Here is a 15,306-nt window from a genome sequence, read left to right on the forward strand (position 1 = left end):
AATTCTGTTTTAAAGCACCTCAAAGATGTAGTTCATTGGTTATATTTACACATCTAACATACTGCAAAGAAACTTGTTTACTGTAAGTGTTATAATGCAGCATAATAATATAATGAGTTTATTGGAATTAAGTATAATCAGGTGCTCCAAGTAATTTTTTTGACAACTAAGAGTTATTTTTATTAAATAAACTTGGATATCAAGAAATTATCTTATTAAAAGCATTTATTGAAAGCCTACTAGATACCAGGTACCCTGCTAGGATACCTAACATAAATTACCTCTAATCTTTAAAACAAGAGGTCTAGATTTGGACCCACACCATAGTTTGCCTACCCCAGCTCTAATCCTTATAACAATCTGCAAGATAAGTTTTACTATGCTCATTTTATGGAGAAAGAAACTGAAATTTGGAGAAATTAAGAAAATTGCCCAAGGTCACACAGTCCCAGAGCTGCAGACTAGAATTCTTACCTAGGTCCCTGACCCCAAAAGCCTCATTATTCCTAGCTTTATTTTATTTATTTTATTTATTTGTTTGTTTATTTATTTATTTATTTATTTATGGCTGCTTTGGGTCTTTGTTGCTGCATGCAGGCTTTCTCTAGTTGCGGCAAATGGGGGCTACTCTTCATTGCGGTGCGAGGGCTTCTCATTGCGGTGGCTTCTCTTGTTGTGGAGCATGGAGTCTGGGTGTGCGGGCTTCAGTAGTTGTGGCACGCGGGTTCAGTAGTTGTGGCGCACGGGCTTAGTTGCTCCGCAGCATGTGGAATCTTCCTGGCTCAGGGCTCGAACCCGTGTGCCCTGCATTGGCAGGTGGATTCGTAACCACTGCACTACCAAGGAAATCCCTTCTAGCTTTATTTTTTTAACATAATTTTTTAAAATAAATTCATTTATTTATTTTTGGCAGGGTTGGGTCTTTGTTGCTGCACACAGGCTTTCTCTAGTTGTGGCGAGCGGGGGCTACTCTTCCTTGCGGTGTGCGGGCTTCTCATTACAGTGGCTTCTCTTTGTTGCGGAGCACGGGCTCTAGGCACGTGGGCTTCAGTAGTTGTGGCACATGGGCTCAGTAGTTGTGGCTCGCAGGCTCTACAGTGCAGGCTTAATAGTTGTGGCGCACGGGCTTAGTTGCTCTGCAGCACGTGGGATCTTCCCGGACCAGGGCTCGAACCTGTGTCCCCTGCATTGGCAGGCGAAGTCTTAACCACTGCGCCACCAGGGAAGTCCTTAATTTCTTTTTTTAACTGAAATATAGCTGATGAACAATATTATGTTAGTTTCAGGTGTACTATATTGTGATTTGACATTTACATGCATTATGAAATGATCATCATGATAAGTCTAGTAACCATTTGTCCCCATACAAAGTTATTACAATATTATTGATCATATTCCTTATGCTGTATATTACATCAGTGTGTCTTATTTATTTTATAACTGGAGGTTTGTCCAGTTCACCTATTTTGTCCCCACTCCTTCCCCCTCCCCTCTGGCAACCACGTATTTGTTCTCTGTATCTATGAGTCTGTTTTCATTTTATTTTGTCTATTTGTTTGTTTTGGGTTTTAGATTCCACATATAAGTGAAATAATACGGGATTTGTCTTTCTTTGTCTGACTTATTTCACTTAGCATAATACTCTCTAGATCCATTCATGCTGTTGCAAATAGCAAGGTTTTTTTTAAGGGCTGAGTAATATTCTGTTGTATATATATACCACATTTTCTTTATCCCCTCATCTATTGATGGACACTTAGATTACTTCCATATCTTGGCTATTGTAAATAATGCTGCAGTGAACATTGGTGTGTACTGTTATTGATTTCTAATTTCATCCCACTGTGGTCGAAGAACATACTTTTTATGATTTCAATATTTTTAAATTTAATGAGATTTGTTTTGTGGCCTAATATATGATCTGTCCTGGAGAATGTTTCCTGTGCCCTTAAGAAGAATACATATTCTACTGTTGTTGGATTAAGTGTTCTATAGATGCTCTTAGGTCCAGTTGATTTATACTGTTGTTCAAGTTTTATATTTCCTTGCTGATCTTCTGTCTAGCTGTTCAATCCATTGTTGAAAGTGGGATTAATGTCTCCAACTCTTACTTTTAAACTGTCCATATCTCCCTTCAATTCGGTTATTTTTTATTTCATCTATTTTGAGGCTCCCTTATTAGATATACGAACAATTTTTAATTAAGTGCTTTTCCCTTAAATAAGTTATTTTTTTCTTTTCTGTTAGCATATAAATAATGCAGCATAATCTGGATTTATTAGATTAACAATAATTGTATGTTCTGATTCATCCTTTTAAAACGTCTACTCTCCTATATGTAATATACATAACAAAATTTATGTTCTCTAAAAATTTAGCTTTTGTGTGTGTGCTACAGAAAGATATTAGTTTTCATTGGCTAGTACCGTAAAAAAAGATGTTATATAAGAAGGTGACAAGTAACATTTGTATAGTATAACTGCATAAGTACTTATATGTACATTTCCCATTTAACCATCATGTTACCCCCAGAGTGCTAAAGCTGGCTTATATTCATTCAGTGACACCATGTTGGTAGCTTGAAATTGGCTATTTTGGTGGGAGTATTTATACCATAGAAACTGGAAAATGCTACAAAACTGGTAATTCTGTCCCCAGGAGAGCCAGTTGTTACACATTTACCAGCATACCACTGCATTATCTCCATTTTTCAGATTAAACATAAAAACAAAAACCTGAGCTTTAAAGAGTAGAGATGTCATCCCCAAAATTATTCAGCTACTTAAGTGGTAAAATTAGATAATCAAACAGTTCTTCTACCTGAAAGTACTCTTTCTCCCTAAGTATTCTTATGATCCTACATGGATTTTTCTTCTCAACCCCAGCAGATTGGCCTGAAGTGATTTTGCATAGTTTCTACAAAATCCGTTACCTACATTTATTTAATAGGATTTGCAACTCTTGTTAAAATTAGACTATCAGGGAATAAAATATTTCCACGTACTGATATTTTAATGATTAAGATTTTAGTCTGCCAAGAAATTGAATTTTTTCTAGAAGACTTTTCTTTTGGTCTTTTTAATATCATGATATTGGACAGCCTTTAAGTTTAATGAAAATTCTTCTGACAGAGGCTAAGACCTTAGGTAAAGAGATCAAGTAACTAAGTTCAGTAAATGCAACAGCATTTGATTCGTAGGTTAGCAAGGCCACAGTGTGAATGAGATAGTATGCTATACTGTTTACACAGGTGTTTGTGAACTTTGATGGAGCTTGGGAATATTGAAGTCTGGTAGCGATATGCTTGAAAGTGAATTTCCCTCTGAACACTTTTCAAGGCACTAGCATCCTTCAACTTCTAGAGTCATCCTCCTCAGCACCCATTACCTTCTTATCCCACAGGCTAAAGGACTGCTTAGTCTTCTTCAAGTTTCCATTGCCTTTCATTTTTGCCTCTATTGAGCCAAAAGCCATCGCTTTCATTATTATATTTCCTCTGCAGTGACATCTCCAAGCTTTTCATATGTAATACTGTTGTGTCGGGGTGCTGGGGTGAACACAGTGTTCTAATAAATGACTGACCTATACTGAGAATGAAAGATTATATCATGTATGTTTTAAGCTCTGCTCTCCTTCATGTATCCAATTATCATGCTCACTTTTAAGCACAATACTACACTTTCCAATTGTCCCAGTTTTACTTTACTACATGTTCTTCTTTCTAAATGAACTATTCTGTATTTGTTCCTAAAGAATCTCATCCTTGGGCTTCCCTGGTGGCGCAGTGGTTGAGAGTCTGCCTGCTAATGCAGGAGACGCAGGTTCGAGCCCTGGTCTGGGAAGATCCCACATGCCGCGGAGCAACTAGGCCCGTGAGCCACAACTACTGAGCCTGCGCGTCTGGAGCCTGTGCTCTGCAACAAGAGAGGCCACAATAGTGAGAGGCCTGCGCACCGCAATGAAGAGTGGCCCCCGCTTGCCGCAACTAGAGAAAGCCCTAGCACAGAAATGAAGACCCAACATAGCAATCAATCAATCAATCAATCAATCAATGAAATCTTAAAGAAAAAAAAGAAATCTCATCCAATTTTTTTTGCCTCACTTCTCTCAACTAGTGGCACACATTTAAAATCTGCCTCCCCAAAATGTTAGTCAGCCAGTTTGGTGACATTAGCAAATTTCATGAATAAATTTGATTATGTATCTTTTTTCTAAGTCATTAAAAAAATGTTAGGGACTTCCCTGGTGGCGCAGTGGTTAAGAGTCCACCTGCCAATGCAGGGGACACGGTTTCAAGCCCTGGTCCGGGAAGATCCCACATGCCGTGGAGCAGCTGAGCCCGTGCACCACGGCTGCTGAGCCTGTGCTCTAGAGTCGGCGAGCCACAACTGCTGAGGCCCGCGTGCCTGGGGCCCGTGCTCCATAATGAAGAGTGGCCCCCACTCACCACAACTGGAGAAAGACCCGCGTGCAGCAACAAGGACCCAACGCAGTCAAAAGTAAATAAATAAAATAAATAAATTTATTTTTTTAAAAAATGCTAAAAACTCAGGACCAACTCTTGTGCAACTCCGTCCTAAATGTCCTTATTCTAACACCCAGATAACAGAGGCCACTTTTTAGGGACTACTTGCTACTCAGTAGTACATATACCAGGATGATTACACAGTAAAGATGTAACATGGAACTTAAGTAAGAAAGCTGAAAATTAAATCAAGACCTAATAAATATAAGGGTTACATACGGAGATCAAGGACTTAGAGCTGAGCATATTCCTATATTTTAATTCCTCTGATACTCTAGAAATTGTTCATTAAATAGTCTTAATAGGATAGTAAAACTTGTATAATGGCATCTGACTTCTTTCCCAAGACTTCTAGAGATTTAAAAGTGAAATTTGTCAGTCCTAATCTAGCTAAATTATTTTCGAGTTCTAGTTACTCCTATAGTTCTCATTTGCAAAATAGGGACTATAGTATCTCCTTCATAGGGTTGTTGGAAAACTTTAGTGAGATAACTTATGTAGATTGTTTAACACAGTGTGCAGTACATGATAAGCACTAAATAAATGGTTTTGTTTTTGTTATTTTTTTATATATACTGCAATTTTATTTCAATCGCACAAACGAAGTTAGTATGTAGGAAATTTAAATGAAACAGTACGGTAAAAATAACAGAGAACCAAAAATTCTAATAAGGAAGTACACCTAAAGCATGAGAATTCAACATTCATTAGTGTTTCGTCTTCAGTTTTGATTGACACTTGATGCTTGCAAATTTTGAGGCAAACTTTGAGATCATGATGACTATTCTGAAGAGATTTCAGCACCAGCACTAAGATTTGTACATTCAGTTGGTTTGCAGTTGACTTGTTAGCCATTTACATAGTGTATAGTACAGATTTGTCACAGGTCAGATCACAGTGTTGAAGGAAATAAGTACCTTCCTGTAATTAGAAAGGATCCCCTAAACTGCACTCAGTTTAAGACATCCAATGTACAAGAGCACGAAAACCATCATAATATTGTGGCTCCAAGGAATATAGTTTTGATAAGGAAAATAACCTAAGCTTCTGTTTCCCATTTTAATTACTGAAATCTCTAACAATGACAAAACTGTCACATAGGACAGTAAATGTATACAGTAATTCAATCAAACTTCTTGGAAAGAACACATTTAGCAATCTGAGATAATGCAGAACGACAGGAAATAAAATGTGACTCAACACTGGTTCTTTTTGTCATTTTATACAGACATCATGTTAATATTAGACCAAGGCACAAAACGTTTAGTGCATAAACCAGTTTCTTTTTTAAGATCTAGCATTTTTACCGTAGTCTTTTACCTTACTTTGGACCACTTGTACACAGTACTCTATCCTACTATAGACTGTTTAACTTAATCAACAAAATCAAAAGTGATTTCTGACCAGATTTATGGGGGACATAAACATTTGTATCATCAAAGTGTTTGCCTAACCAAAAGTACAATAATAAAGATGAAAATGCCTCCTATTTCTTTCAGAAAGTAGTACTTCATAAGCTTGCCTGCATCTTTAATGTCTTCACTATTGGATGACAATGAATAGTTGATAGAAAAAGAGAACTGTATACATGAATTATGAGAGCTCATCCATCACAGATCTAAAAATGAAGTTTCTACAGAAACAGGAACTATTTTAACAAGGGAAAAAAATTCCCTCATTCAAACCTCTTTGAAGTGGTAATGGCTGCAAACTTGCAGCATTTAGAATTCTAACTATGCTATCAACAAGTTCTGTCTTACGAACTTAGATTAAGAAATCTAGAAAGCAGATGAAAGTGGATTATTTCTTCAAAATTTTAGTACAACTACTGATAATCAAAGGTTTCAAAGCAAATATGGCACATAACAACTCAAGCATAAATCAAGATGGAGAGCCTGGAGAATTTTGATTTCCTAAAATTTCAAAAAATTCTATCATCGCAACATACAGGATTTCTCCCCTATTTTAATCTTAGAAGTTTCAAAGAAAAGGGAGTGGATAACATACACACACGTGAGTGCCCGCACAAACACGCACGCATGCACACACACACGGTGGTGAGTATCTAGTTCCTTCTTCCCACCACCTAAGTCTCTATTTATTAAAAGAAAATTATGTGGGACCCCCCCTTGTTGTTTTCCCTTTATCTAATGACTTCTGTGACCTTAATTGCTGCCATCCTTGTTACTTTTCTAGTATTTCAACATAACAAGATTCAAAAGCAGCTTTTTTTAGTCAGGAACGTGTACCTGGACACCTGTATAACTGCAGGGCGCCTAGGTAATAACAACTGCCAAATTCAGGGATGGAACTTTTGAGTTCCACAGTAAGATGTAATTCATGTGAAGCTCAGAATCATGTTTCAGACCACTGAACTTACTCAAGTTAAAATACAAATAGCTGAAGACATGTAAAAGATTAAGTACTTGGTGCTGTTAACATATTTACCAATAAAAGTCACAAAATATTCCTCATTATTATTCATGCAAGTAACTGAGAACGAAGATAGTGCAGAAATTAACTTTGAATAAAAAATTATTCCTTCCCTTCCTCCCGCTCCCCTATACTCTACAAAATGTTTTCCCTGGAACTAGGCCTTGAAAAGGCCACTACATATTAGTTTGACATGCATTACCATCTGCAATTTAAAAAGCTAATTTTGTGGTAGTTGTAATTACATTATGAAAATGTCCACATGCATAAATCTAAAAAAGGTTGAAAACCTACAGTAAATCTACAATATGCTGTTTTACATTTGACCACTGGTTTGTGTTATGTACTGGTTTGTGTTGTACTGTACTTTACTCAAACACTGGTTTGTGTTGAGTCACAGATTTGGTAAAGCATTGTAACAATTTAGGAAGGCATCTAAATCTTTAAATTCTGGACACATTTTATGTTTGAATCTACAAAATTGCATGAAAGCTAAACTCGAGAGACTTCCTATCATTCTAAAATTCCTCACTCTGAACAAATCATTTTTAGGACACTTTCTTATAAATATCACCCTTTGAAAGCACATACAATTCCATTTGTTCCACATTTTATGATCTTAACCTACATAGGGCTGAACTCAATTATTCATGGAATATCAAATATGATAGGAAGACAAACCTGAGAGAAACATTTACAATACAATAGCATAACTTGCTAAATTCCTCATCACCATTCTCTGAAAAAAACTTCTCAAGCCTTTCTCCTCTTTATTTGGGCAATGGATTGTGGAAAATGTGCGATTTTCTCTTGACATGAAAATATTTCAATGCACGGTGATCTTGCCTGACGGATTCAGTATTTTCTGCATAACTGATACAGGAACTCCTATACGACTCTCTTCCATCCTGTTGTAAAGGTCAGAAAAAAGCAGCAAACTGGGAGGGAAACAGCTTATCACTAGGGCAGTAATGCCTGAAGTCTTTCAAAGTATGCTGGTTTTTCCCTCCTTCCGACTGTTTGTCTCCATTTTCTTCTTACAGCTCACAAAATGTAAGGGTTTTGTTGTTGTTAACACAGTTGTTCTTTGTAGGTTTTTTTTTTCCTTTCTCCAGATTAAAGTCCTATCTCTCCTTAGTTTGATTCTTTATGCAGTATTTGACTTGCTCAGTTCCTGCCTGATTGCATCAATGAGCTTTTCTTTCAGCTTAGTTAATTCTGTTCTCATTTCATCTAAAATGTCCTGCTTCAGTCTTTCAGAGTCCAGTCCCTCCATCTGGACTCCGTTGGCACTGGGCTGTGACAAGGGCACAGATTTTGGTCTGTGTAATGAATCATAGGACCTGTTGTCGAAAACAACCTGATTTTACCTTGGAGAATCCCATCTGGAAATAACAGGTGACTTGCTGCCACTCATTGTATTTGTTCTTTCCCAAGGTTTTCTTGTCGGTTCAGGTGTACTTGTTGAAGAGGTCTTAGAAGTTACAGGCTCTGAATCTTCATTTTTGTCCTCTTTTTGTTCTGTTTCTATTGTTGATCCCTTTTTTAGCAATTCTTCTCCTCCTGGCCAGCAGGGCACTCATTTCTTCCATTAAACCACTACCCTCTAATGGAAGGGGTCCATTTCCACCACCCGTATCTGTTTTAGATGAGGCCGAATTCACACCAGTGGTATTCCCTCTGCTTGGGAAGGAGGCATCCTCCATCCGTGACACTTTCCTAAGTTTTGCTCCAGCAATTGCAGCTGCAAGTCCAGTTAAAGGGCCATGGTCTTCAGACATGGATCCAAAAAAAAATCCAGATGCAGGGAGGGAAGGAGCAGCAGGTGGGGGTGGGGGAGGAGGGGGCACCTGATTAGGAAGAGGTGGTGGAGGAGGCGGAGGCAGGGGCCCTGAGGACAGAAGTGGAGGGGGTGGAGGGGGCCCTGGGGAAGGAGGGAGCGCGGCTGATGCCTGGGCAGGACCTGGTGGGAGTGGAGGAGGGGGTGCAGGTGCAGGTGGTCCCAAGACAATGCCCTGTTGGGTTGGAGTCTCGGCCGGCTGAGAGGCTGCCTGCGAGCCTGGCTCAGAAGCAGAGGAGTCTCCCAGCACAGGGTTTAGAGGAGTCTCCACAGAGGCAGGGGCAGCAGCATTTGCCATTCTTCGCTCTCGCTCCCATTCCAGCTGCTCCCTTTCTAGCTGCTCTTGCCACTCTCTTTCTTGCCTTTCCCGGTCCAGTCTCTCCAGCCTCTCCCGCTCTTGTCTCTCCTGCTCCAGATGATCCTGACATTCCCTTTCTTGTCTCTCTCTCTCCAGCTGCTCCTGTTCTAGTCGCTCCCTCTCCAGCCTTTCCCTTTATAACCTCTCCCTCTCCAATCTCTCCCTTTCCATCCTTTCTCTCTCCAGCCTTTCCTGCTCCAGCTCCTTTTGTCGTTGCTGTTCTTGTAGTTGCCTTCTTTGAATTTCCAATTCTTCTTGTGATGGGCCATTCTGAACTTGGGCAGGTAGTTGTGAATTTTGTCTAGGCAATATTGGCCCTGTTTCCTGTGAATTCAGTACTTCTAAGGCATGCGTCATGGCACTTGTGAAGACATTGGCATCTTCTTTGCTGCCAAAGTTGAGACCATACACCTGTCTAGCAACCCTTTAGGAATGGCACAATTTATCACGACCTGATGGTCCTGAATCTTCCCACCCACCACTCTGAATGTGTTGTTGCCTGTATGATGATATATATGAACTCTGCTGAACCTGATTGAACCACCAGCTGGCACCCACTTTTTTATTGGGATCATCGTAAACCATCACAGCAGCTCTTGCCTGACAGATACTCTGTTCACGTCTCATTGTGCTTTCTTCTTTATGCCTTTAGATGTAGAAGATCTTTGTAGGTTCCAGTCTTTTTTATCGATGGTTGTTCAGATGTTAGTTGTGATTTTGGTGTGTTAATGAGAGGAAGTAAGCTCAAGGTCCTTCCACTCCACCATCTTGAAAAACTCCTCCTGTTTTTGTTATTATTAATGCTAAAACAGCTATCATTTTTGAGCATCTGTGTTGGGCTAGATGCTACAAGTCAGTTATGTTATGGTTTGTATGGTAACTTAACTTACTCACTTAGCACCAAACCAAAGCTAAAACGTCATTGAAATGTTTTGTTTCTGAAGACCGCTTCTGATTTCAGTTTGGGACCCACACTGGAACCTGAGGCAGTGGTAAACAAGCTGATAGATGGGATCCTGACTGAGCAGAAAATGATCTTTATTCCATCTTCTATAAGCTTTTTAACAGTGGTGGAAAGGTAAGCCACAGTGATGTTTGTCAGCATTATAAATAAAGGTTATCTATTACATGTTTTTACTCAGATTTAAAACCAGGCATTTGATAAAAGTACAATTAAATGTAATTAAATTAATAAAAATAATAGGCTTAAAGAATCCATCCATTTTTAAAACCACATTTGTTAATCATTCAAGCAAGATTGGTATAGCAGTTGGGTAAAGGAACTGAATAATTTCCGTGTTTTTTAAGTTTTTTGTGTTTTTTTTTTGAAGAAAGAAATTTGTGTAATTCTGGAAGTCCTGTCTTATAAATGAATGCATATGAAGGAGGATAGTTTTTTTGTTTTTTGTTTTTTTTTAATATTAATTAATTAATTAATTAATTAATTTTGTCTGTGTTGGGTCTTCGTTTCTGTGCGAGGGCTTTCTCTAGTTGCGGCAAGTGGGGGCCACTCCTCATCGCGGTGCACGGGCCTCTCACTATCGCGGCCTCTCCTGTTGCGGATCACAGGCTCCAGACGCGCAGACTCAGTAATTGTGGCTTACGGGCCTAGTTGCTCCGTGGCATGTGGGATCTTCCCAGACCAGGGCTCGAACCCATGTCCCCTGCATTGGCAGGTAGATTCTCAACCGCTGCGCCACCAGGGAAGCCCGAAGGGGGATAGTTTTTAAGCATTATTACATAATGGAATTATGGGACAATGATTTTGGAGGAGACCATAGTCAGGTTTTAGATATTCATTTAAATATACAACAGATAATCACTGAGCTCTTACTTTCTGCAAAATTATACTGAAGCATAGGAATTGCTAAATAATCTTTTATAATTTTGGAGACCCTTGAGCCTTGCTACTTCATATGTGGTCCATGGACCAGCAGCGTCAGCATCACCTGGGAGTTTGTTGGAAATGCAGAGCCTCCTGATCTCTTGAATCAGAATTTGTATGTTAATATGACCCACAGGTGACTGACTGTATGCATATTCAAATTTGAGAAACATTTCTTGGGAGCAGTAGCTCTCAACTTTGGTGCCCTTTATAATTCACCTGGGATTTTAAAAAATGCTAACGCCTGATACCTGCTCCCAAGATTCTGATCTAAATGGTCTGATCTAAACGGTCTGTGGCCTGGTCTGTGAGGGATACAACCTTCTAGGTGATTCTAATGTACAGCCAAGATTGGAAACTGCTGGTTTAAAGACTGTCTCATCATAGCACATTACCCCATTACTTTTCTGGGAAGGCTGTGTGGCAGTGAGTCTGGTCAGGGGAAAGTGAAGAGGTGCCTTTGGTCAGGAAAAGAAAAAAAAAGCCTCCTCCTGCCTGTCTCTAAAGTCAGGCTTCCCCGACATGGATCACTTGGGAAGTCAATTTAAAAAATAGAAAAATCTCACCTCTAGAGATTTTAATATAGGATGTTTGAATTGGGATCCAGGAATCTCTATTTTTTTTTTTAATTAATTAATTTAATTTTTTTTTTTTTTTTGGCTGTGTTGGGTCTTCGTTTCTGTGAGAGGGCTTTCTCTAGTTGTGGCAAGCGGGGGCCACTCTTCATCGCGGTGCGCGGGCCTCTCACTATCGCGGCCTCTCCCGTTGCGGAGCACAGGCTCCAGACGCGCAGGCTCAGTAGTTGTGGCTCACGGGCCCAGTTGCTCCGCGGCATGTGGGATCCTCCCAGACCAGGGCTCGAACCCGTGTGCCCTGCACTGGCAGGCAGACTCTCAACCACTGCGCCACCAGGGAAGCCCAGGAATCTCTATTTTAACAAGCAGCTGCCACAGGCCTTTGGTTCAAAGATCATACTTTGAGAACTACTGACCTAGAGCCTTAAAAAAAAATTCAAGAGATCAAAAGCATTAAGTGGCTTGTGTCAGGCTTTTTAGCCCCTTCTTCTAGGAACTATGGTTGAAACTACCTTAAAGGTTTAGGTAGTAAAGCTCAAGGATCTTCTTGGTGAATAAGTGAATTAAAACCTGTGAAGTGTTTCACATTTGACTTGTCACATTATGTGAGCCCTCGGTGATCAGAGTCCTTTAGAAGGTAACTCTCTGAGGGAAGGAACTTTGCCTGGTTTTCATCACTATATCCTCGCACTTTGAAGAGCTCATGGACACATAGGAGGCACCAAAATGTTTAATTAAATAAAGATTACCTAGACCTTAACATAGAGACTCACAGTTTGTGTTCTGGAGTTAGATGAAGTTGTGTTTTTGTGACTTGCTCGCTACATGAACATGGATGAGTTATCTAACTTCTTTGAAGCTCAATTTCTTCATGGAGACAACAACAAGTCTTTATAGGGCTGTGAGGAATAAACAAAATAATACATTTAAAATATTCAGTATACTATATTATATAAGTAATATAATATATACTATATATAGTATATATGTTGTATATACTATAAAATGTTATAGTATACTATAAGTAATAAATGTTATACACTACTATCATTGTAATTATCACTATTATTAATATTGCCCTGATTTTCCTCCGACTATGAATGTTTGGTGCTCAATTTCCAAACCTTATTTTAATGCCATCTAAGCAGATGTCTGTATATAGTTACACTGACTTACTTATGTATTCTGTTTAGTTTCTCTCAGACTCATTGGAATGTGACAAGTTCCTCAAAATTCTTAAGTATAGGGTGGGGAGAAAAAAATTAAACCTACTGTGTGTCCATCACCATTTAAGGCATTTATGTTAACACATTGATTCTTCACAAGAACACTCTGTTAACTCTTTCGTTTACATGTAAGGAATTTAAACCCTTTTGTTAACTTGTTCAGCATTATACTCAAAACCAAGTATATTGTTTGCATTTTCTTTTTTTTTGCAATTCTTTTTTTTTTAAATTTAATTTAATTTAATTTAATTTTATTTATTTTATTTATGGCTGTGTTGGGTCTTCGTTTCTATGCGAGGGCTTTCTCTAATTGCGGCAGGTGGGGGCCACTCTTCATCGCAGTGCGCAGGCCTCTCACTATCGCGGCCTCTATTGTTGCAGAGCACAGGCTCCAGATGCGCAGGCTCAGTAATTGTGGCTCACGGGCCTAGTTGCTCCGCGGCATGTGGGATCTTCCCAGACCAGGGCTCGAACCCGTGTCCCCTGCATTGGCAGGCAGATTCTCAACCACTGCGCCACCAGGGAAGCCCCTGTTTGCATTTTCTTTTAGCAATTCTGCTTCCACAGTCTCTTAGTGGAACATTTTAATAGTTTCTGGATTATAAAGTATAAAATTATTTCCTATTCTTATTTCCTTTCCAATGTCAGGTTTCTTTTTTTTAAGAGCCTTTAGCATCTGAAATACTCAGTTCTATACACCTTGTATCTTAGATCTTTTGAAGAATTTTCAAGTATATTTATTTTGAAGACTAAATCTTTCAAGTCACTCCTACCCTAAAGAAGACTAAACTTCCTTCCTTTTCCTTTTCAAAAGGAAATGGATTTCATTAGAAAGAACATATAATAGTGACTCAGAGTAAATGTTCTCAATCTTATTTAAGACGAACATGGACATGATATATGATAAATATAAGTATTCTTAAAGATATTTTACAAATGTACTTAATATTAATTTCCTAATGATTTTCATGTATCTTTCTTTTAGGATCCTTCCTGAGCGTTTCCTGGCAATTTTAAAATGAAAGATTGATGTTAGATTTGATGCAGTTATTGGATATAAAATGAAAGAAAAATAAGTGCTTGGTCTTTTGAAAACTGATTTACAAAGTTTAAGTTGATTTCATCTAATATTAATCAGAATTTTAATGTTTGGACTTCTGCTTTTCCTGATTATCTTTTTTTCTTCAATAACACCTTTTGAGGTTCTGGCAGGTCCTAATTTCGTATAATACACAGAAATATATTAGGAACTGATTTTGTGAAAAAATGAAGAAAAAGAGAAACAGTTTTACAATAATTCCCAAGATTTTGTGGCTCATTGAAGGCTCTGCAAGGTTTGTACTAAAAATATTTAAGATATATTTTTATTTTTAATTACACTTAAATTTTATATAGTTCACATTTCCTTTTCTATTCTACATCAAAATGGAAACTTTAAGCTCGCTAAATATAATGAAGGACTATATCTAATGGTATTTCATAATGAATTTCATGCGATATAAGAAATATTGCTCAAACATTCCAGCCTACACATTACTACTCTTTTCTGAGAAATACCTCACATTCCAATGCCACACATTTCAGCAAAAGGAAATTAGAGATGAACACGTGTTGCAAGGATAAAAGCATCATTGGGATTTGAGGCAGAGAATTGGGAGAACGTACCCATAAGTAGCAACAATAATAAATGGATCAAACTTAAACTTTTGGTGTTTCTATCTTTTTATTTTGAACAGAACATAGCTTAACCTTCAAATGAAAGGAAAATGGATTATGTGATCAAGGTCTTTTTCTTTTTCTCTTTTAGTATCTGTAAATCTGTTTAAGGAAAGTTACACTATAGATTTGGTAACATATAAGTAAATTTCATCCGAAGGTATTTCTACAATAAATTTCTCCCTCTTTCCCATCAACTAACTTCTTCTAATACGGAGAATCAAAATTAAATGTAGAATATACATCAAAATGTATATTCTACATTTAGTTGACGTGAGTACATATCTGAGTCAAAAATGCCTGCTTTCCAGGGACTTTCCTGGTGGTCCAGCAGTTAAGACTCTGTGTTTTCATTGCAGGGGGTATGGGTTTGACTAAGATCCCGAATGCCACATGATGCAGCCAAAAAAAAAAAAAAAGTCTGCTTTCCAAAACATCATTATATTGAATATTGTAACTTGGAGTCCTCTCCATACTTTAGTTCTACTAGAGTATCTGTGAATCGCCAGCGTTTATGGATTTACCTAGACCCTATTACGTTAGCAGAGAATGACACTAGAAGGTGGAGAGTCCGTTATAGTCATCTTCTAACTCATTTTGAAACAGATTGTTTATTCTTTTGATTAAGTTGTACCTGTTCCAGCTTGTCAAGTGGCAAGTTTCAACAGGCTAGGAGAAAGCCTTTAGTGAAACTTCAGTAAAATAACTGAGGCCCAAAATGTACTGACAGCTTTCCTCTTTTCACAAT

At 38.3% G+C, this 15,306-nt stretch overlaps 1 pseudogene; it reads right to left on the minus strand.

Annotated features, from left to right (window-relative positions):
* Positions 1-7,993: 7,993 nt before the first annotated feature.
* Positions 7,994-9,783, minus strand: LOC118895285 (annotated as a pseudogene).
* Positions 9,784-15,306: the final 5,523 nt, after the last annotated feature.

This window comes from Balaenoptera musculus, chromosome 5 (assembly GCF_009873245.2).
Source record: "Balaenoptera musculus isolate JJ_BM4_2016_0621 chromosome 5, mBalMus1.pri.v3, whole genome shotgun sequence".
Lineage (NCBI taxonomy): Eukaryota > Metazoa > Chordata > Mammalia > Artiodactyla > Balaenopteridae > Balaenoptera > Balaenoptera musculus.